The sequence below is a fragment of the Phoca vitulina genome, unplaced genomic scaffold, assembly GCF_004348235.1.
Source record: "Phoca vitulina isolate PV1807 unplaced genomic scaffold, GSC_HSeal_1.0 scaffold7, whole genome shotgun sequence".
Lineage (NCBI taxonomy): Eukaryota > Metazoa > Chordata > Mammalia > Carnivora > Phocidae > Phoca > Phoca vitulina.
The window spans coordinates 28,122,731-28,145,438 of record NW_022589710.1 but is presented as its reverse complement, the minus strand read 5'-3'; the positions used below and the strand labels follow the sequence as shown (position 1 = coordinate 28,145,438).

General features: G+C 45.4%; 1 protein-coding gene across 5 annotated transcripts in view; it reads right to left on the bottom strand.

Moving 5' to 3' along the window:
• Nucleotides 1-22,708, bottom strand: part of SAMD4A (sterile alpha motif domain containing 4A) — a 205,177-nt gene that overhangs the window by 94,301 nt on the left and 88,168 nt on the right. The window contains exon 1 of one of the 5 annotated variants that reach the window (XM_032405153.1): nt 10,602-10,699. The exons of the other annotated variants lie outside the window; for them this stretch is intronic. The gene's annotated coding sequence lies outside the window, so the exon portion shown is untranslated. Of the gene's footprint in view, nt 1-10,601; nt 10,700-22,708 lie in introns of those variants that run through there. 5 annotated transcript variants of the gene reach the window in all.

Below are 22,708 nucleotides of genomic sequence, written 5' to 3'. Positions count from 1 at the left end.
CCACTGACAAAACCCCACATACCACAAAATGACTCTTCAGTAGTATTTCAAAATAATGAATTAGCAATCCTTACGCTGACCTTGCAGAGGAGAAAACCATGCTTTGTACTACACCACTTAGATTCAGGCCTTCTTCCATGGGAAGCACTAGAAATGAGAACCTTGAGGGAAGCACCCTGTCATCCAGGTAGCTTCATTGCAATCATATTTGTTAATGAAGAACTCTCAGGACCAAAATCCTTGGCAATGTCCAGACGGGAGTCAATAAGGAGGGTCTTGGGAGAAATATAAACAGGTCAGTCTCCAAGGAATAGTTCGTGCTTGACCCAACAGACCAAACTGAACAACAGCCACTTCCCACAACAGGTTTACAAGCCTCACAAAGTCTAGGAAGGGCCGTTTCACCTCTGACAACAGGGAGTCATTCTATGTCTTTAAAGGAGTTAAGTCACTGGGTCCCACGCTTTCTAAAATGTGGAAGTCACTCAACAACTTCTAGACAAAATTTCCCATCTTCAGAGATGGGAATCCAAAGTGTAAATGTGAATGTAAGAGCCCTGTGATGTGTGTAAATACTGTCACCAAGGAACAGCACACATACATCCCCAAAATAGACGTACCAGAAAAGTTGATAGTAAAATTTATGTATCCCTCATTTAGGTATGAAATCTGAAATACATGTACAAGTTATTCTATGGAGGCGAGGATGGACAATTTTGTGGAGGGAAGATATTGGAATCTATGGTCACAAATTATTGTTATTGTACTTGAAAAGGAGGGCCCAGTCAACTGTACAAGGACGGAGTTGGGTGAGCAACCCTAGAAATTCCCAATCCTGTTCGCTTGTCCTCGTTAGGTATAGCCCCATAGAGGGAGTGAGAAGCACACCTCCCTTTCTGGGGTTCTCTTGAGCTATTAGCCAACTCCAAGAATTTATGCAAAGGTAAGTAGCTTATGCTCACCTGTTATCTGTGTACCAAACTTGTGTTCAGGTTGGTAGGTCTGTTGATGAAATCAGAATAAGCTTTCTCAGATTTTTGGAGAAGGGGACGTACTTTTTAATTTCTAAAGCCCTCTGGGGCAGTGCGGTAAGAAGGAAGAAAGGCGGGAAGGACAATGGCAAAGGATGAAGTTCTGCAATCAGAAATGAGAGTGGCCAAGGCCGTTTCTCTCCTTCTGGGCATCCCACCATTAAGTTAAATAGGCCCAGCGGTCAGTGGCTGGACCAGAAGCAGGAGCACAGACCAGCTGAGGACCCTTTGCTTTAGTAGACTTTGTGGGAATACCGCTGGAGTAGACCAGAGCTCATAGCCCACAGTTAGAAAGACTATGGATGAAGGCTTCTCGCTTAACCTTCCTGAGCTTCAAACATACTGTCTGGAATTCGAAACCAAAGGAAGACCTGAAAACAGCAGAAAGACTTAGGCAACACTGATCCAGAGCCAGGAGTGACCACAGCAGCCTGTTTTGTTTTAGTTTAGCTTTACATCACCACCTTTAAGGGTAGATATATTTATTAAGCCCTGGGGTCTAGTATCTTTGGTCTCTATCAATGTAGATGGTCAGGTGTTAGGATCTGTCCTCTTCAATGGGGTGTGCAGGGTCAGAGACAGCCATGGGAAAAGTTTTGTACCCTATAGAAATGTCTGTAATATGAAGAATTTGGAGAGAATCAGAGCAGAGAGGTAGATAAAATGCTTTAAGAAGGTCTCCATTTATAGAACCAACTGGCAACTCTGTTAAGGAATAGAATCAGTTTTCTAAAATAACCCCAGAACCTCTAGCAGACCTCCAACCAGCATCCAACACTATTTACTGGAAAAACACAAAAAGCTTAATTGATTATCACTACACCCATGGAGACAACTTTGGCTGTTCAAATCTTAAAAGAGATGGTTATTTATTATTAAATGTTCTCTGCTGTAGAAATGCCCTGTATACATCTAAACCTTTCCCCTCCTGCCCCCCATCATCATCCATGACATGGTTTAAGAATCTGCCACCTCCCTCAAATCCTGTTGATCTACTCTGGCTCTCACTGCCTCTCTCTACTGCACAGACTGGCTCAATGACGTACGCACTCGTGTGACACTCTCCTCAATGAGACTGCTGGCTCCTGGAGGAGGGCAGGGACAGTGCCCCCACTGACGTGTCTTCTAATGCTTGTCTAGGTCTGTGCTGATCACACAGGCTTGCTGACCAGACTGGATAAAAGATCCATGCACTTTTCCATCACAGCTGATGACACAGCAGATCTGTTCCTTTTTCAGCTTTGTCTGTCTCTGGTTAGGGTGTTAAGTGTCAACAGTGGAAACCTTTGCACCAGGGCAGAATCGTGAGGGGAGCCTGGCCTCAGCAGAAGGAGAGCTCTGGCCTCCTTTTAGGGGTGGATGCCCCCAGGGTCTTCACTCTAGTCCCTCCCGAGGCCCTCCTGAGGCTCAGTCGGCTCTCAAACAGCCACCTCCCACCAACCTACACACAAACACACACACACACACACACACACACACACACACAGGTGGGAGCCCAGCTGTCTGGAAATTCAGACCCCAAGACACAGGTTACAAGTACCTAACATGGGCTTGGTTTGCCTTGGGGCTCCTTTCTGAGGTATTCACTTCCAAGAACTGTAGGAGCATCAGGTGCTCTAAGTGACTTGAGGAAAAGGAAAAGAAAGATAATAGCTGTATTGTCTGGGTTTGAATCTTGAATCCTGATCTTCCATTTGGTTGCTGTGTGACCTTGGGCAATTCACTTAACCACTCTGTACACTTCAGTTTCCTCATTTTGGAAATGGGGTACCTCATGGGATTGTCATGATGTTTGAATTCTCTAATCTGTGTGAAGCAAGGGACCACTATCTGGCCCACAGTGAATGCTGTGTAATTGTTAGCGACAGTCACCATCATCTAAGGAACAATGCTCCATGGGCTCCTCTCCTACAGGCTGGAGAAGGGGAAGAGGAGAGGATAGGAGAACCAAAAAGGCTTAAGACACTGGTTCTCAAAGTGTAGCACTCCCCCCCCAACACACACCCGGCCACTTGTTAGAAATGCAAATTCTGGGACTCCATCCTAGATCTACTGAATCAGAAACTGTTTAAAAACCCCTTCGGGTGATTTGGATCCAGGCTTAGGTTTGAGAACCACTGGTCAAAGGAACTAAGAGAAAACCAAGGCCTCCAACTTCCAGCTTTGAGATGATCAGCAGCTTAGGGCTGGTGTGTAACCAGGTAGGAAAAATAATTTCTTACCAGGAGAAAGGCTAAGAGGAATCAATTCAAAGGGGGGGTGGGGCAGGGACCTATTTTTAAGAGGAAGTTGTTGGATTTTTAAAAAGTAATCAACAAATAAGCGAGCCAAATGTCATCTTATTTCTAGGACGGGGGTGATCTCTCCCGTTTTCCATTCCTAAGCAACCTAGCTAGTAAAAAAAGAGTGAGGGCTAGACAGGGAGGCTGCGACCCAGCTCGTGTGAGTTTGCAGGGTGCCATCAGAACAGTAAACAGTCTGACCAGGCCTGGAGCGGCTCGGGATAAAATGAAGGTGAGAATTTCCGGTTTAAAGCATCTTTACCGCAGAGCCACCCCCTCCCAAACCACTCCCCCATCGCCCCCCTCGAGTTCTGCGCTTGCTCCCAGAAGGCTGGAAGGGGGCCTGCCGCAGGCTGGGAAGGGCCCGGGCCATGGAACCAGAGCATTACCTCCAGACGGTTGCTCCGGAGAGCCCTTTGGTGAAGAAGCATCAACTCACAGGTCTGACGGTGAACCACGAGACGTGCAGCAACAGGAGCAAAATTCTCTTGATTAGAGGACCGTAAGATTTTGCTGAGTTTGGGGGAGAGGGCACAGACACTGTCCAGGTGGTATGGAGCTGAACACATTACAGTGGAACCAGATGTTAGGTGAAAAGTTGTGGGTTGATGGAATTATCACATAAGGGATTGCTCCATCTCCTCCCTCTCCACTTGGTCCTCCTCCTTTTCTCCCCTCCTCTGCAGTCCACTGGGCACAGCTGCTCATTATTGAGCGTCCAGCTGGGTATTGTGATGTCACAGGCATCACCCACTGTGGACGATGCTGGAGGAGAGACTGGCGGCCCAGCCGTGTTTGAGGACACGTGGCCCTGATTTGAGCTCCCGTGACGTCAGGGGACACCACACTCCCTCCATTTGCCGGTAACGTCTCACACCTCATCCACCTCTGCAAGCCCTCATCATCCCTTCTCAAAACCAATGTGGTGCTTCAGAGAAACTGAGGCACAGAGAAGCTCATCCAAGGTCACGCAGCCATACTCTGGTATGACCGTGAACAGTGCCAGAGTTTCCTGACCACTCATCCACAGTCCAGGGGCCCCGGCTGCCTTTTATAGAAAGTTTCCACACACCTTCTATTCCTAACCTTGATCACAAGCATCGCCGGTCCGCATGCTTTGGAAGCACCAGCAGACTCTCTGTGTCATGGACTTAGTAACGCGCCCCATTTAGGACCATGAGTACAACTTGTTTGCACTGGATGCTCAATTCTAGATATCCTTCTTGGGCCATATTTTTGTTTTTATTTCAAACCCAGCTAACAAATCCGGGCTTTCTACATTAAAAAAAAAAAAAAAAAAGCCAACTCTGATTCTCCCAAGAAAAATCAGCAGCTTACCACACACACCCTTTCCAGATCTTCTCCGAGATGCCAAGGACATCAAAAGTCTACAGTTTTGGGTAGAAGAATACTTTGCTCCTAACTGCCCATGGTGGGGCAGGGCCCATCTTTTTTGGTTTCTTTTTTGCGAGCTGATAGTAATAGTAAAAGAATATGAAAGATAATCTAATAAATAGAAATCATCACCTCTCTCGAAATGTATAGTTACACACACACATATATATAGATATGTATATGAAGTTATGAGAATGTCCTGACCTTGAGATCTAAAATGAGAAGGGCCTTTGGAAGAGAAGGATGCGAGCCCATCAGAGTAAGACCTGTAGGTGAAGGTGAAGAGCAGATATATAACCTTTAGCACATGACTTGCTCCACTAATCACTGAACAGATTCCAGTACCTAAATAAAGCCCCAGAAAACATACACACCGGAAGACCTGACTCACTGATAGAACAACTGATGGGCCAAGGTAAGGAGTGCTCACCAGCCAGTAGGATGACTTTGTTTCTCAACATGACCCAGAGGTACATTTCGACTGAGTAGTAAATAAAATAAAAGTTCATTGTAAAAGAGCCCCGACTGTCCCCCATGTGATCTGCCTTTGCTGCTTCCTCATGTGACTGGCCTCCCAATTTAGAGCGTAACCAACTCCCAGTGACCTGTAATAACACCATTCCCAAATTAGAGCTCTCAATTTGACTTGGCCTCAGTCCCTCCCTCAAAGCAAAATAAAGCATCCGTTTTCTTTTTTTTCACATTCATAATACTCTCCTTTTTGAGTTGCCAACTCAAACCCTGCTCCAGTCAGATTGAGCCCTTCCTCTATTTTTTTTTTTTCTGGTTAGCCAAAGAGCCCGATGGAAAAACACCAAGAGACGAAAACAAAAACAAAATCAGACAAAAATTCCAAGTAAGTGACATTCAGCTGGAAAAGCTATGATTCACATGCAAATAAAAATCTCCCTGAATTCACTGTTATATGACGCAAGCCTCTGGCTTCGACATAAAAAGGGCAGAATGAAATCACCCACAATTAAACTCACTCTGGAATACTGGAATTCTCTGGCGAGGCCTCCCCAACTAATGATAAGAAAACCCCCAACTGTGACAGAATGAAGCTAATTGTGTTGGATCCCAGGGCATCCCCACCTCAGCAGACATTCACTCCTGAACATTCCCCAGCCCGGCCTTCTCCACGTTCCCTCACCCCGTCCTGGACCCAGCATAACCTACAGGGAGATAGGGCTCAGATGGGTCTCCCAGGGGCAGCCCTTCTTTTGGGGCACACATGAGGGCACTGTGTGAGAACACTGGACCTCACCTCCCACCCCCAAGCTTAGGATGCTACTGCATAAGAAGGCTTTCTAAGCTCTGGGAAGATCTCCCCAAGAGTAAGCAGAGTCTTTGTTTGAGCTTTATAGCATCATCAGCCTCTGATCTAAATAAAGTCCAAGCCAGAGATAGTTCCACAAGTCGCCTCCCCTGAATGGTAGATAATTTGCCATCGCTTTTTCTCCTGGGGGGGGCGGGGGCGGGCATTGATCAAATACCACTTTTTTTTTCTTCCAGGTGGTTCCCTTAGGATGAGCACTCCATCTACCTGAGAATCACAGAATTCTGGAGATGGAAGGGCCCTCAGAGATTCTCTGGTCTTTCCTTTACTAGTTGTGCGGGTCTCACCCCATGATTCCTCCCTGATGGTCACCAGGGCCGAGCTCCTCCCCAGCCACGGGGAACCCACTTCTACCATCAAAGGGAGCTAGGATTATTAAAGCCCTCATCGGGCTCTCTGCAACTTCGTTCCATTCAACAAAGGTTGTTTTTCTGAAACCACAAAGAGTACATCTAGAGAGACTTACACACACATGTTCATAGCAGCCTTATTCACAATAACCAAAGGCAACCCTAATGTCCATCAACAGATGAATGGATAAACGAAGTACAGTATATACATACTACGGAATATTATTCAGCCTTTAAAAGGAATGAAATTCTGACACATGCTACAACATGGATAAAAATCGAACCCATTATGCTAAATAAAGGAAGCCAGACACAAAGGACAAATATCATATGATTCCTTTATATGAATACCTAGAGTAGGCAAATTCATAGAGACAGAAAGTAGAATGATGGTTACCAGGGGTTTTGGGGGGAGGGGGGAAGTTACTGTTTAATGTGTGAAGAGTTTCTGTTTGGGATGATGAAAAAGTTTTGTAAATGGATAGTGGGGAGAATATAGCGGGAATATAATAGAACTGGACACTGAAAAATAATCAAAATGGCAAATTTCATGTACATTTCACTCTAATTAAAAATACAAAAAAGTTAAAAAAATACAAAAAAGTTCTATTCCCCCTTTCACAAGATAGCTATCTCCCTAAATTTTCTTTTTTTCAGGCTCAAAATCCCCAGTTCCTTCTCATAATCTTTAGTTAATAAGACTTCTGGACCCTCACAGCTTCCTGGCCACACTCCTCCGGGTCTACTCAGTGTCTTTCTGAAAACCCAGCACCCAGAACTGAACAGCAAGACTGAGCTCAGGCGCCTCCTGCCCTGTGTCTCCCTCTGAGGTACCCAGCTTAACCCCCAAACAAAAGCTACACAGAGTGAGCCTACTAACTGACTGTTTGGGCTGCCAGGGCAAAAAGGGCCAGGTTCAAAAACACACCATCGTCCACCCCCGCCCCTATGGCTGTTGCTTCCCCAGGCCCAGATGTATCTCCCAGACATCTGTGGGCAGCTGCAGCTGAGAAGTGAAACCAGCAGAGGCAACTGGGGGGACCTGAGGTGGGGCAGCATCTCAGCTGAGCACCCTCTGGCCTTCCACAGATTTCCCTCGTTTCTCGTGGGTGTTTGGCAAATGGGAACAGGGCAGGCCTGGGAGGCCTCTCTCTCCAGGCACTTGGGGATGTCTCTTGGCAGCCACCCACCACCAGCCTGTAGCCGCCATCATGATGTTCAACCGCACAAGCTGAACCAGCCTCGCTGGGCTCGACACACTCGCCCCTCTCAATCCCTTCTGGAAAAGCTTTGGACATTTGAGGTAGGAGAGTTCCCTTTCACATTTTAAAGTCTGTTGAAACTGAGCAGCCTGGGTGTTGGTCTGATTCCACAAGTGAGTAATCCATTTCCTGAAAGTAAACTGCTCACCCTTTGGAAGTGGAGCAGCGATTTTGGGGTGCCATTTGAAGTGTCACTAACTGGGCAAATATTTACAGGCACAAGCCATGGAGCTTTTCTAGGAATGTCAGTTAATTTGCTAAATTAATGACCCTTAAGGTGGAACCCTTAAAAAAAGTTAATTCGTCTGTAACGGGTGAGTAATTTATGCCTTGGGACAAGGTATTGGTGGGGGAGGGGGGGAGGGCATGCGTGTCTGACTAGTTAGAATAACCACATATAAATTAAAACCAGGCCAGACTTAAAATCTCTATCTTCTAACTTTTTTTGACTCCTGATTTTCTACTAATATCTGAGCCAATGATGGGTTGACTTTGGAAAACTCTTTTCTATGCCAATATTTTGCCTGGAGTTTGAAATGACAAGATTTTTAAAAATCCCTTCTTGGTAAGTCTCTTGGCCTCAGGGATTCCCTACAGAAGATCTCATGTATCTGCCACTCACTAAAAGATTGTGCCCACCTGGCTGTACCTGGAGACTTGCCTCCAGATCTCCAGGGTGGAATACCTTCAATCACTTCACTTCACTTCAATCAGCTGGCTTGAAAGAGCCTTTTGCCTTGAATAGTAACAAGGTGATTTCTTCTGGGCTTAAATGATCACTTAAACAATCCTTTCAAAAAGACTCCTGTGCCATCTTTTCCTCCTCCTTCATGAGATAGGCAATCTGCAAGAAGTTATCTAAATTTTTTTATTAAAAGTATGCAGCTAGATGAGTGTTTTTGGAGTTCTGTTGGGAAGATGAGTTTGTGTGTGTGGTGGGCTCTGAAGTATGAATAAATCAGGCAGAGAAGTGATCCTCAATGCCAGGATCATGGAAGTTTCTGAATCTGATAGAGAAGAGGTCATCTGGATTCCCCATTTGCCTCCCTCCAGCCCTCTTCTATCTCTGCACAAGCCCGTTTAGTAAAGAACTTAGGAATCCCAGTTGTTACCACCACCCTTGATGGGGGTTCCCCTGACTCTACCTGAACCCCGGACGTGGTCCTGGGCCTCTGACTCTGTCCTATCTTACAACCACTTGTGCCTGGGTTTTAGGCCAACCCTACAAGACTTCCTGGAATTAGATGCCGGCTACCTGCTATCCCATCCCCATCAGGGATACTCAGAAAAGAAATGACTATGTAACTCCGAGAGGTGACAGCCCTCCCTTAGTGTCCTGGAGCCTAAGTCCACAAAGACCAGAGCATCAGTGCACCCTTCCATCCCTGAAGAACCAGGCCGGGTGCTGGCTGGGTACACAGGTTCCCCAAGAGGGCCCACCTCCAACAGCACCATATGGAAGAAAACAGGGTGCCAGCAGCGGAGAACCCAGGGATGGTTATCCAGGTAGCCAGCAATGCTGAAAACAGTGTTTTTCCTTCTTCGTTCATTTCCTTCCTCCCCACCCTCAGGCCTACATATGAGGCAGCAGGGCTTGACACAAGTCACTGAACGCCTGAAAGACAAGGCTGGCCTATATTGTCAGCAGACTGGGGACTTGGTCTTAGTTTATTTCCTTTTATGCTTTAATTTGGCACATGTTCATTCTCCATTGCATTATCTTTTTTATTTATCTTTTTAAGAATGCAGCCACAGCCAGAGTACAGACCCATCTTGGGAACTTGATTATGTGTTGAGAAACTCCATCTTAAATACTTGTGGGAACAAAAGTAAATGCTTAAAATACAACTGATGATTAATAAGTATTAATGCCAACAGGGTTACCAGGGATTGGGGAATGTCAGACTCACAAGTTGAGCCTTCAATGGGATGTGTGCTGGTTAAGTCAGGGACCCAGATACGGTGTGTGTGTGTCACTTGGCTACCGTTGCTACCAGCAATCAACAGCCCCCCAGAAACCACCTTTCTGTGACTCCCTCCTGTACAGGCCTGGTCTGGGGAGATGCAGAGGCCACAGAAGAGAGCAGATAGAATGAAACAGTAGAGACAGGAGGCAGGCATGGAACGGAGAAAGCCCCAGCTACTTCTGCTGCCTTCTGAGTCCTGGGAATAAGCCCAACTTCTGGACTTCTCCCTTATGAACTCACACCTCAACCTTCTTCCACGCATGCAGCAGACTCCCCATGACCCTGAGCAGTAAGTAGGCCATGTTGTGGGATGAGAACAGGCTTCTTCTTCATCCCCGGATCCCTGAATCACACACCCCTTTCATGGAATGCCCACCTCATGCCCACCTCATGTGTGTTCCTAATATTCACCCCACAATCTCTGTAAGGCCGGTCTCGTAAGCAAATGCTGTATATTATGATAGCTCTCTTCCAGAGCTCTGTGTTTCTTCTTAAGCAGGATATTGTGTCAGCCATAAATCTTTCCATCATCGGGACCAGTGGTCTGTCATAGCTTACTTCTACCACTCACCTTTGGGGAGATTTCCAATTCTCCCTTTGGTTAAACTTAAAGAAACTGCTGAACTGGTCTCCTTGCCTAGTTTTCACTTTAGGCCCCATGAAGAAGTGACTAAAAACTTTTCCAAAATTACCAGTGTCCCCCACATATAATGGTCAATGCACACATAGAATTACACTTACCTACTTGGCCTCTGTTCCTAACATAATATCGAACATCTGTAGAGTACTTTTTTGAAAACTTTGCAACTCTTTTTAAACACCATCACATCTAATTTTCAAAACAAGCATGAGTGGGCAGGTAGTGGGGAAACGGAAGCTGGTGGAAGTGAAGGGCCATGCCCTGGGTCTCCCCTGCCGCCCTAACTCTGCTCCCCGCCCCCACCCCCACTGGGGCTGGCGTCCCTGTCCTCTCACCATGAGGCTGAGGTAAGGCTCGCTGGGAGAAGGGTCAGCCCAGTGCAGCCTGACTGGTTCACTTGTTTTCTTGGTTCTTCTTACAAATGAATCTAAACCTAGACGGACATTAGGAAAATAATAGTAGTTTAAGAGCAAATCGCAGCATGTCTCCAAAACAAGAGAATCAAAATCAGAAAGCAAATAAGACGTTGCTTTATTCTTCTTTCTCTGGCTCTGCTGGCTGGGTGTGAGTGAACTGGGTGCGTCGGGTGAGGGGAGAAGAGTCTCCAGAACATACCATTATGATTATCTAACAATAACAACACTCTCACTGGCAATGTCAACTGAAAAGATTAAAAGCATGAGGTTTCTTTTACTTTACATGGCAACTAGCTTCTGAAGCAAAAAAAAAAGTAAAAATATTAACGGCTTCATTAGGTCTCAGTGATGCTGGTTACTTTAAGTATTCTTCAACCCTTAGCATTATAAACTAAAGAATGTGCTGGAACAGGGACTTCTGGATTTTATTTTAACTAAGTTACTTTTCAATTTTTAGGAAAGAATAGTTAACAAGTGTGGCTAAATTTAAGTAACTTCAGATTAGTTAACGTTCCCTTAAAATAACCTTGTCATAAAGTAATCATACACTAAAAAGACCTCAGTACCCACATTACAACCCTAAACATTGTCTCCGCTCACAGTCCAGACATGTACACCATCCAAGTCTCAGTAATAGACCTGAAAATTACACCACACTGGCAGGAAGCTGCTCTATAGCAGATGCATTAAAAAAAAATGAGTGGCACCTACTAAGGCCCAATTTGCCATGCATTGTCTTATTAATTTTATTTTCTGAGAAGTAACTTTTTTCTAAACAGAAAATGTGGCAGTTGGACCAACACTGTTAGTTTTCACTTGAATAGTTCTTATCCTACAACCACATGAAGCCTAAGAAAAGATTGCTGTGTGAGGAAAGACACGGTGACCTCAGACATGCTTGTGAGATTTCCCAGCAGACGTAACACGGGAATCTATGGTGGTGGAGGACCAGGCATGTACCCTCTGGGATCAGAAGACAAGGAAGTGTGGCCCCCGGGGGGACTCTGAACACACACATTCCATCTTCTCTGGACACACATGCATCTGTCCCACCATCACCCCCACCGTTTTGCCTCCAAATCTTTCTCCAGGTCATTATCCCCTCCTGTCTTCTCTATCTCAGATCCCAGACAAGATCCCCTCACCAAATCTTGAGGGCTATCCCATGAAAGTATTTCCTTTTGCACATTCTGAGAGATTGATCTGGTAAGGATAAGCAGATGGAAGAGTTACCATGTAAGAACCAGCAATGAAAAACGGTCTTCCAACTGTGGACAGAACCTCAGGGACATAGCACTAGGTTCTAAGCCTGGGGAAGCAATCTCTTGTATTTCAGTTTCCTTGTAAGAAAAACTAAACATAATACCCTTCCATCTCCAGCCACTTTCAAAGAATGACCAGGAAAACAATGGTCTGTGCACCTAAAGATTCGGCACTGGGGTGGTGAGAAGGCATCCACTTTGAATATCCTTGTCTAAAGATCTTTACTCCTATAAACTACAATTGACACCCCCGCCCCCCCGCCCCGCGCTCATGCCCACGCCTCAGGGCATCCTCTGAAATCCAGTCTTTGCCTAGAATCAATCCTGCATCATCTGGAAAGGGAAGAGAGTTTAAACATTCTTGGTTGCAGATTGGTATTTTTAGCACTTTTAGAAAAGATTAGACTGTTTTTCATGTAACTCATTTCTCATAATATTAGCACTTGTGTTTTAAGAGCACGGAGCAGGGAGCTATTGTTAGAGAAGACAGGATCAGAATAAAGTGGCTGAGTTATAAGCTATATTGCTCATTCTTTTCTTTAGCTGAAAATATCTCCTCAATGTCTACTTTCCAATTAGCAGCTCCCAAATATTCCTGCTCCAAAGGACTGTAGATATAGAAGAATCACCAAAAACCAATTTTAAATATTTGACCTTCCATCCCAGTCTCCAAGAATGATGAGAAACTGGCTCATCTGTGTTTCCAGGAAGTCCTACCAGTCGGTCAGACACAAAATTCAAACCCGAGTCAATAACAAAATAAGTATTTGAAATATCTGTCTTCCTTGTTTCCCCCACTTCTTCCCTTCTTCCTGCTGTCTATTTTTTGGCTATTTTACTACTTTTAAATTTTACATAGCACAAAGGGGAAATGTTACTTGAAAGAAGTTTGGGGGGGGCGCCTGGGTGGCTCAATTGTTGAGCGTCTGCCTTCAGCTCGGGTCATGATCCCGGGATCCTGGGGATCCCGGGGTCCTGGGATCAAGCCCCGCATAGAGCTCCCTGCTCAGCGGGGTGTCTGCTTCTCCTTCTGTCCCTCCCCCTGCTTGTGCTCTCTCTCTCCCCTCTCTCTCTCAAATAAATAAATAAAATCTTTAAAAAAAAAAAGAAGAAAAAAGAAAAGAAAAATTGGGGGACAACTTTGGATCAAGCGGAAGGTAAAATAAAAGGCTGGGATTATTCAGGGTTTCAATTTTCTATGCTTTCCCATTAGACTGTGTGTGTGTGTGTGTGTGCGTGTGTTTGTGTGTATGTGTGCGCTTGTGTGTGTGTGTGCGCGCATGCACGCAAGTGAATATATGTACACCACACACACACACATACACAATTACAGATGGGTAGATCAATAGAGAGATAGTATGAATGAGCAAGAATTGGCTGCAGGTCATTGGAGACTATTTAAAAAGCATTCAGATACTAGTATAAACCCCAGGGGACTAATTCTGTAGACAAAAATGCCCTTTTAACCAAACAGTTCCAACATAGGAGAGAATTTCCTCCTTCCACCACAGCCAAATATTTTACTGTGAATTAAAAGACTAATTAAAACAATATTGTGGTATTCAAGCATGCGTGGGTTATGAAGAGAAAGCTTCACTTCATGAGCAAACACTGAATCTCTGGTGAGGGTTATGCAGGAGTTGCGGAGACTTGCTCTGTTTCATTAATATTCACATATCCACTTGGTAAGAACTGTAGCTTGGAACTATGATTTCCATTACAAAGCCCCTGAAATGCCAGGAATGAGTCATGGCATTGTGCCTGGGCATTGCGCTGATTTTCTCCATTAACCAGGCATACATACTGACAACTTCCAGGAGAAAAGCTGAATGAGTCAGTTTCAGGAATAAACCGCATTAGAATACTATGTGCGAGGAGGAGTTTAGGTAATAGGAATTGGGGCGTTTTTTTGTTTGTTATTGTTTTGTTCTCCTTAAATAGAAACATTCATAAAATTCATTTTTCCAAAAAGCAACAAGCATAGATCCATGCAATTATAAGGATTCTAAGACGATGACCAAGTTGGTTACCCGACCACTGCACGGTGTGCTAAAACGGCCAGGATCGACAGTAGCTTTTCGAGGACAATTCCGCAGTCACTTGAACACACAGGGTGCTACCTCTGGATCATTTCCAAACATCTTCTCTTGTCCTGGCTCTCTTCTTCAGCTGTCTTCCACTAGCTGACTGTCACATAGGAATGGGAGTCACCGGGAGACAACAGGTCAGCTAAGGGAGAGGTGGGACCAGCATTCGGGCTCAGCGCAGCAACAAACTGTACAGACAGACAGAGCTCTGGCTTTGGAGAGAAGCAGAATGCATTCTGCAGGGCTCCAGACTGTGGGGACCCTTGCATTCTGTCGTGTTCCCTGGTGCCGTTCTAAGAAATGGGACTCCAAATCTCTTTAGCCCTCTTCTTCCTTGAGAGTTGTTCCTGTATTCAAGAGGTGAAGGCCTAGAACATTGTCATCCTGGCCATCTATTAAAAAATACCTTATCTGAGCATATTTGGGGAAGGCTGGCAAGGGGGAAATATTCAAAGTACAGCAAGCATCAATGGCTAACATCTCAGAACTTCTGATCTTATCTGAAGTTTGAAACCTGGATCATGAAACGATCTGAAAACAGCAGAATCGTGACAAATGGAGAAATCCGAATATGCCAACTGCACTTGCAAAGCCACACTGTGAAGTTAATTAACGAGAGTGATTACATGAAGCTGGCACCCCTCTTTCCAGCACGGGCCTGCTCTGGTTCTCATTGGCTCCCCTGTCTAGGATTATACTCCGTTGCTCTACATCTTTCCTAGGACTGAGCCACAGGCTTGCTTTCTCCTTTTTTTGGATTTGGCTTCCAATGTTTAGGCACGAGTCAGCACACACAGATGAGTAGATGAACTGCGCTAATTTAAGGGAGCCCTCCCATGGAAGGATTCTCTTTTAGCCCTCTATATTTAGTAAGGTTCGTGCCTGCGCAAGACACTTACTGAAGGATTGAATTTTCTAAACCTTGTGAGTGACAGATCTCTGCCCAGATCTGCCTCCTAAAATGCTCCTTGCTTGTTCACTGGGGCTCTGAGGTCCCCATGGCCACCGAGCATTCAAACAGGACAATTAAGGTGACCTCACTGAGAGGACAGGGGACTAGCCTCACTTCCATAAATGCAGCGAGCACATACCGTTTTGGGATCCAGACTGGTGAATATCCCGATCGGACAAAACTTGCTAAAACTTAATTTGACATGACAATTCTATTGAATCGCTCCCAGAAGCAATCATTCTGATTAAACCACAGGGTTCCTACATTTTACATTTAGTAACAGACTAAAGACTTTGAAGCTTCCCACTGCTGAAGCATGGATTCCCATGTTCTTACACTGTTGCTTCGTCAGACCTGATATGTGGCTAAGGAATAAGTTTCACGTCTAGCTCTCAAGCAGAAATTTCAGAAAGACTCTGTAGTTTCCTGGCTGTGAAACAAGCTGCTTTCCATGATATGGGATTCTCTGCCTTCTTTTAAAATCTCTCTCCATCCCATTGATGTGAGTGTCATTTGGGACATGGCTACCTCATTGTTAAGGGATATGCTGCACTGTCACGATGACAAAAGTCAATGGGTTTCAGAAACCCATTCCTTCCCAGCAGACAGCACTACTGGGTATTTACCCCAAAGATACAAATGTAGTGATCCGAAGGGGCACATGCACCCCAATGTTTATAGCAGCAATGTCCACAGCAGCCAAACTATGGAAAGAGCCTAGATGTCCATCAACAGATGAATGGATAAAGAAGATGTGGTATATATATATATATATATATACACACACACACATACACACACAATGGAATATTATGCAGCCATCAAAAATGAAATCTTGCCATTTGCAATGACGTGGATGGAATTAGAGGGTATTATGCTAAGCGAAATAAGTCAATCAGAGAAAGACAAATATCAACTGATCTCACTGATATGTGGAATTTGAGAAAGAAGGCAGAGGATCATAGGGGAAGAGAGGAAAAAATGAAACAAGATGAAACCAGAGAGGGAGACAAACCATAAGAGACTCTTAATCTCAGGAAACAAACTGAGGGTTGCTGGAGGGGAGGGGGGGTGGGAGGGATGGGGTGGCTGGTGATGGACACTGGGGAAGGTATGTGCTATGGTGAGTGCTGTGAATTGTGTAAGACAATGAATCACAGACCTGTACCCCCAAAACAAATAATACATTATATGTTAATAAAAAAAAAACTTAAAAAAAAAAGTCAATGGGTTTCCTCCCCATGTTTTTGACATTTAAAGACATCTGCAGAAAGGTAGACTCCATCTGTGTCCTGCTGCAGAGACTAAACACCTGCACAGTAGAAACCAAGCCAGGATCCCGTTCCGTGGCAGGATGGGCCTTCAGAGAACAGAATCAATTATCCTCTGCTTTCTCTTTTGTTTCTCAAATTCCTGGGCAGGCTGAAGAGGTCAAGTTTTAAACAAGCTGCTGTTGCGTTCTTACTTCTTTAGAGAACCTCATGCAGAAATTTATATCCAAAAGCAACATAAAGGAGCAGCAAAGCTCCTGTCCTTCTCTCCCTAAAAATGGAATAAATTTACTTGGCAGCATCTTTGCTTCCACTGAATATATTTACTTCTTAAATGAGACAAACCTCTTGCCAGGCTTCTCGCCCACTCTGCGGGGACATAGGCCTCCTTTGCATAACCTCTTCTTCCCTTGGAAAAGAATAAGAACGCTATGCTTTAATCTTTTGGCATTTCTTGCTGGATGCAAGTAGGATACTAAAATGGATTTAGGTCCCAGGAAGGAGAAGTGAATGAATCTTCTTCATTCCCTTCCCCCTTTAATTCTGTGTGTCCCGGCATGGTGTTTTTACGACTCACGGAGTAGGCTGCATGCTCAGCTAGAGGCGTCAGAGACTTGAAAGCAGGGAAGAGTGGCCTCCAAAGCTAAGGTCTGAAAAAGAAACCAATCCAGATCCATGGGCTGAGGTTTGAAGTTTAAGACTAATGGCCGTGACTGTTTACACAGACAGAAGACAGTTATTTAAGGGTGAAATTTGATCTACCTTTAGCTCAGCCAAAATGATGATCCAAGAGAAGTGTAATGCTATGTCTTCTTAGACTTAGCTGCCGAATGGTCCTGCAGAGCAGCGGGGCTGGTGGGTTGGGATCTGCTGCTCCCTCCCCGGACCCAAGGCCCAGGGCCCCACGGCAGAGCTTCCCCCCAATGATGCTAGGTGTCCTGACAGCAGGTGGGGATCCAGTGGACTTCCAGAATGTTCCTTCCCAGCAGACAGAGGGGGTAAATGAAACCGGTCCAAACCTCAAGTGCTACAAGGAGCAAGCAGCCTGCTTTGCTGACACTGTCCCAAAACCCATGGTTCTAGAACAAGGAAGCCATTATTTCTCCCCTGGTCTGGAGAGAGCTGGTTGCCTGTATTGTTTTCCAGCTTCAGAAGTACCAAATAAGGATGACTTTTGGTTCAAGGTAGGAGCCATGACTGTTTATATGACCTCACTCTTTCTTACATAATACATTAAACAGGCCCTTTAGGCCTAAGTTTAAAAGCTAAATTCTGCCTCTGGACAAAAATGTGCCATTCCCATTGAAGTTGGTGTGACCTGGCTGTCAGACAGCTGAGGGCAAACTTCACTCTTCAGCAAGGATGTGACGGATAAGTAATAGTTTCCAAGACTGGAATATAACGCTCTAATAAAGAGACATTGGAGGAGTATGGAAAAAATGCCTTTAAAGCCCAAATCAACAAATACTTCCCATCATTTAGGAATGTGCTTGTGGACCTTCCTAGCTTACAAGGTAACCCTTGAGAGAGGGCCCAGGCACCTGTCTGAAGATCATTCAAGATCTCTTTGGGTGAGCCTCCACTGCAAGAGAAATGCAGCCTGGACCAGAAGACCCCACTTCCAGTTGGGGTTGATGTGCTGGTGTCTCCTTCCCGGTCACTTGGTGGGGAGATGCATAGTGGGCTCTAGAGCAACAGATTACATTAGAGTTTCACTTTATCATTTCCTTGTTCCCACGCTACACACAGACATTCTATGTAATTGATCTTGATTTGGTACCTATATAGATTTATTGTATACTACTATGTTCCACAATGAGTTTTATTTTTTAAAAAGATCTTACTTATTTATTTGAGAGAGAGAGAGAGGGAACGAGTGGAGGAGGGACAGAGGGAGAGGGACAAGAAGACTCCCCGCTGAGCAGGGAGCCTGATGCAGGGCTTGATCCCAGGATCCTGATACCATGTCTTGAACCGAAGTCAGACACTTAACCAACTGAGCCACCCAGGCGCCCCATTCCACAACAAATTTTAAATGACTTCCACGGGGTCTTAGGAACTGCCCCACATCCCCATAACAGTTAAAAACCATGAATTTAACTTAAGAACTTGAAAACAATATTACTCCCTCAAAATAACTTAGATGATTATTTTAAAAATTGAAGATAGCACTTACACAGCTAAAGTCAAAAGTAAATCAAACCTGAGGCATTCAAACCCTCCAATTTTCATTTAAAGACAAATTCCAAGAGAAGAGGTCATCCTCTCGGGGGCCCTGTTGAACATTATGCAGCCCTTTCCGAAATCCTACAGAATCCTGCTCTAGGAGCATAGAAGAGGAGGCAGAGGACAACACATTCCAGATCCTGACAAAGCCTGACATCTATAGATCACCGAAAACAAAGTCTCCTAAGGTCAGCTTTAATCATCCCCACCTCCCTACCACCCTAACACAGAAAGTAAAGATGACCGCACGCGTCCCAAGGCTCAAAAGAAATAAAACGACACACGAAAACAAAAACAAAAGGGCTGACTCTACCCTGAAGAAAAAAAATCTGTACTCTAAAAAGGAAGCAGTGGATGGGGGTAATGGGGTGACATTTCCTGCCGCCCTCCCCCCATGCCTCTGCACCTCCCCTCTCTTCGCTCCGTGGTTTCGCTTCCTGCTCGGGCTCTGCTGCCCATCTTCCCTGAGGTATCAGTTCAGGCCCATGTGTTGAGCCTTGTTAATCCAAGTTTCGACTTCATGCCTGCTGGCATCTGGTTCATTGCCATGTTCACTGCAACTGAAATGTAGAGACCTACCCTGAGACACGTTCAGATTCTGGCTTCGCACGCACCGACTATGGAACTCTAGAAGACTGATTTCATTTCACATTTTCAGTAAAGTCTAAGGTTCCTGGCCTGCCACTCAGGAGCATCCATAATCTCAACTCAAGCTGCCTTTCCCCCTCTCTCACCTTCTCCAACTCTGTACCTCAGAGCAGACTCTGCCTTGGCTCATGTTACTCCTCCGTCTAGAAAGAACATTTCTGCCCACCTTTGCTTGGAGGGTAAATCCATACCTGTTCTAAGCACTTCACACAACTCACTTTATCCTTACAACAACACTGAGAGGTAGATACTATTATTATACCCATTTTAAAGATGAGGAAGCAGAGGCACAGAGATGTGACCCACCCAGCCTGATCAAGTAGCCCAAACAAGGAAGTAGCAAGGCCAAGGTTTGAACCTAATGGCCCAACCCCCAAATCTGTGATCCTAATGATGACTAAGCTGCCTCTTTCATAAAACCTGCATGTCCCAACTCCAGCTAAAATTTTGCTCTTCACTTAAACTCCATAGCCCTTTAGTAACGTCTTTCCTATGGTCCTACCATTTTCTACCTAATTTCCTGGATGTTTATGGGCATTTCCTCTTTCCGGGGAGATGGTAAGCTTCTTAAGGACAGAATCCATGTGGGATTCAACTTTGGCCCCTAGGGCTCACCTCTGCGCCCGGCACCTGCACAGTGGGTACTGTCAATATTTGTGGGCGGAAGGAAGCAAGCAAGGAAGGAAGAAGGTACCCACTCAGCAAGGGATCCCAGTTGGAGTGAGGAAGCACTTCATTCTTTGTTTTCATCCCTATGTAGTTGCACATTTTATATTTTCCTTTATTGTTTTTGGAGCACGTGCAGCTGCTCTGGTAAGGAAAGCAGGTTGCCTGGAAGGTTAAAGCTGTGTCTTATGTGCATGGGAAGCAACAGGGGTCAAGTTCCCCTTGGCTCTTCATATACAAGAACGTGGTTTTGATACAAGAGCTACTTGGAGAGGCAGTAGTAATGGCAGTGAGGACAACAGCAGAAATTACCAGGAAAACCACCAGCCGTGGTTGCACACCAGTGCCGGGCACTTCACATCCAGTGTCTGCGATCCTTTCAATAACCCTGTAAGCTAGGCCTTGTCATCCTTAGTCCACAGATGGGAACTGAGATTTGGAAAAGCGAATTCTTCTGGTCAGGGTCACAAGCTGGTAAAATATAGCACGGAAGCATGAACGCAGATCTGCGTCCTTCAGGGTCGGTTTGGGCTCCGTCCACTATAGCAGCAATGCCTACAGTCCCCCAGGAGCTAAGAAGAGCAAGCTACCTGGTCCATTCATTCTTTACTTCCTGGACTCTCTCTTTGGTTTCGTCTTTTAGGTGAAAAATTACCCTTGCACACACCCAGTGCTTCCAAGAAACCAGATGAACAGTAACCTACTTTCACATTGCTCAGAGAGTTCTTAATTACTAGGAACAGACAGGACCATGGTCATAAAAAATGTACCACGAGATATCCAAGAGGGTGGTGCAGATGCGGGAGGGGGGGCAAGGGATGGGGCCAGACAGATTTGCTTGGAGTCAAAGAGGCAGAGAGAGAACTAAATGTTCTGCTTAGAAGAAAGATAAATCACTTTTCATTAACCTATAAAGTTGTCTTAGTTGCGCCACAACAACCAGTTGATGCGTTCACAACATCGCCACAAAAACATTTTAGTGGTCTTGGGTGTAAATAATGGTTTTACACAGGAAGAGCAATACTTTTCACCCTGCAGGGGTGGGGGGGTGGGGGAAGAAGGGAATCCCTCAAAATGCAGCACACACTTAAACATGATTCAGCCGTGATTCATCAAAGCTGGAGTAGTATTCTGTTCACTCTAGGATTCTGGGTGCAAAGTGTTCTCTCAATGCTGGCAAAATCATCTTCCCATGCTCCTGAATGATAGGCCACTTCTGTTAACATGCTCTAAAGTTCACAGTACGTTTAAGATAGATTCTTCTGTGTGTAAGGCAGAGTGGTGCTAGCGTGAGCAGAAATACTAATAGCTACTGGGAGCCTGGTTAAAAACCAACCGCATTAACAGTCACGCTTCTAAAGATAAAAGCCCCCATTCAATATTCTTTATCAGCTTGATTTAGCCAAACTTGACACATTTGCTACTCATTTCTAGTCATGGTGATTTCAAGTCTGTGACTGTTCCCTTGAAGGCAGCCTTCCATGGAAAGCACGTGCTCTGGAGAGAGCGTCTGGGGAGGGAGCGTCTGGGGAGAGTCCCTTGCTAAGGGACTCCAGGTGGAGGGCATGTGAGCTATTTAACAGTCCCTCAGCTAATCCTCCCATAGCAACTAGAATATAAGGCAGGCAATCTGGGTGCCATGTGTTCAAGGAGTTTCACAGCAATCAATTTCTAACAAATTTCTAGCAAATCCAGGGTGTAGGGACAAACTCCGTAGTCCGGCCATTGCTCTGATGTATGGTGCTCCTTCTCAACGGAAATTAAAAGAAGACAAAACATGGCAGCCTAATCTAAATGTCCTCTGCCCTGTTGTCTTGGGCACTGATCTGAGGCTCGTCCTTCTTTCTGTATCTTTCCCTGTCTGTCCGTCCCTTCATGACCCTGCAGCAGAACACGGTAGAAGAAGAGCATAGGCTCAGGAGCCAGACTCCTTCTGTTCAAGTCCTGACTCTGTCATTTACCAGCTCTGTGACCTTGGGCAAGTCACTTAGCCTCTCTTGCCTCGGTCTTCTCACCTATAAAATGGGGCTGAGAATAACAGGACCTATTTCGTAGGGATTTTTTTTTTTTTTTTAAGTAGGCTCCACGCCCAGCGTGCAGCCCAGCACAACACTTGAACTCAAGACCCTAAGACCAAGACCTGAGCTGAGATGAAGAGTCGGACGCTTAACCTACTGAGCCACCCAGGCACCCTCTAGGGATTTAAAGGGAGTAAACTAGAAAGGGATTAAGGTAAAACAAAAGGGCCATATAAAGGTTAGCTATTACTATTTTTTCCCCTTCCTATCTTCTTCCCTTTGCTTTCTTTCAATAAACACTTACTGAATATCCCCTAGGTACAAGTCTCTACATAGGATGCTATGTAAACTTAGAATATAGACAGGGTAGAGTCCTTGTCCTCCAAGGAAGGACAGAAGGTAAAATGCTATAGGAGAAAAAGATCACCAGTCTGGGATTTGGGGAATGGGGCTCTGGCCCCAGCACCATCACTAACTTCTCTGTGGTTTCCTCACCTGTAAGCCCAAGATACTTCTAGGGATGTTGACAACAGAAAGCAATAGTACCCAGCCAGGCCCCACACACCATGCCATCTGAGTGACGACACCAGCAGTACCACAACTCAGAGGGGAGAGAAAGGGTCTCTAGCCGGGCCAGTCATGGAGGGCTTCATGGGCTCCGGATTCATGCGTGGTCCTGAAGGGCGTCTCGGAGGCAGGGAGATGGAATTGAGGGGAGGACGGATAATGTGCAGAGGCACAAAAGGATTCGGGAACTAGTTAATAGCACATTTTGGCAGCAGCAGAGAATGGGTTTGGGGAGAGCAGGAGGGAAAAGAGATGCACTCAGGTTTTGGAGGCTGGTGGGCATACAACGAGGGACAGGCTCTGAGGAGGAAAGTACACCACGACAGCGG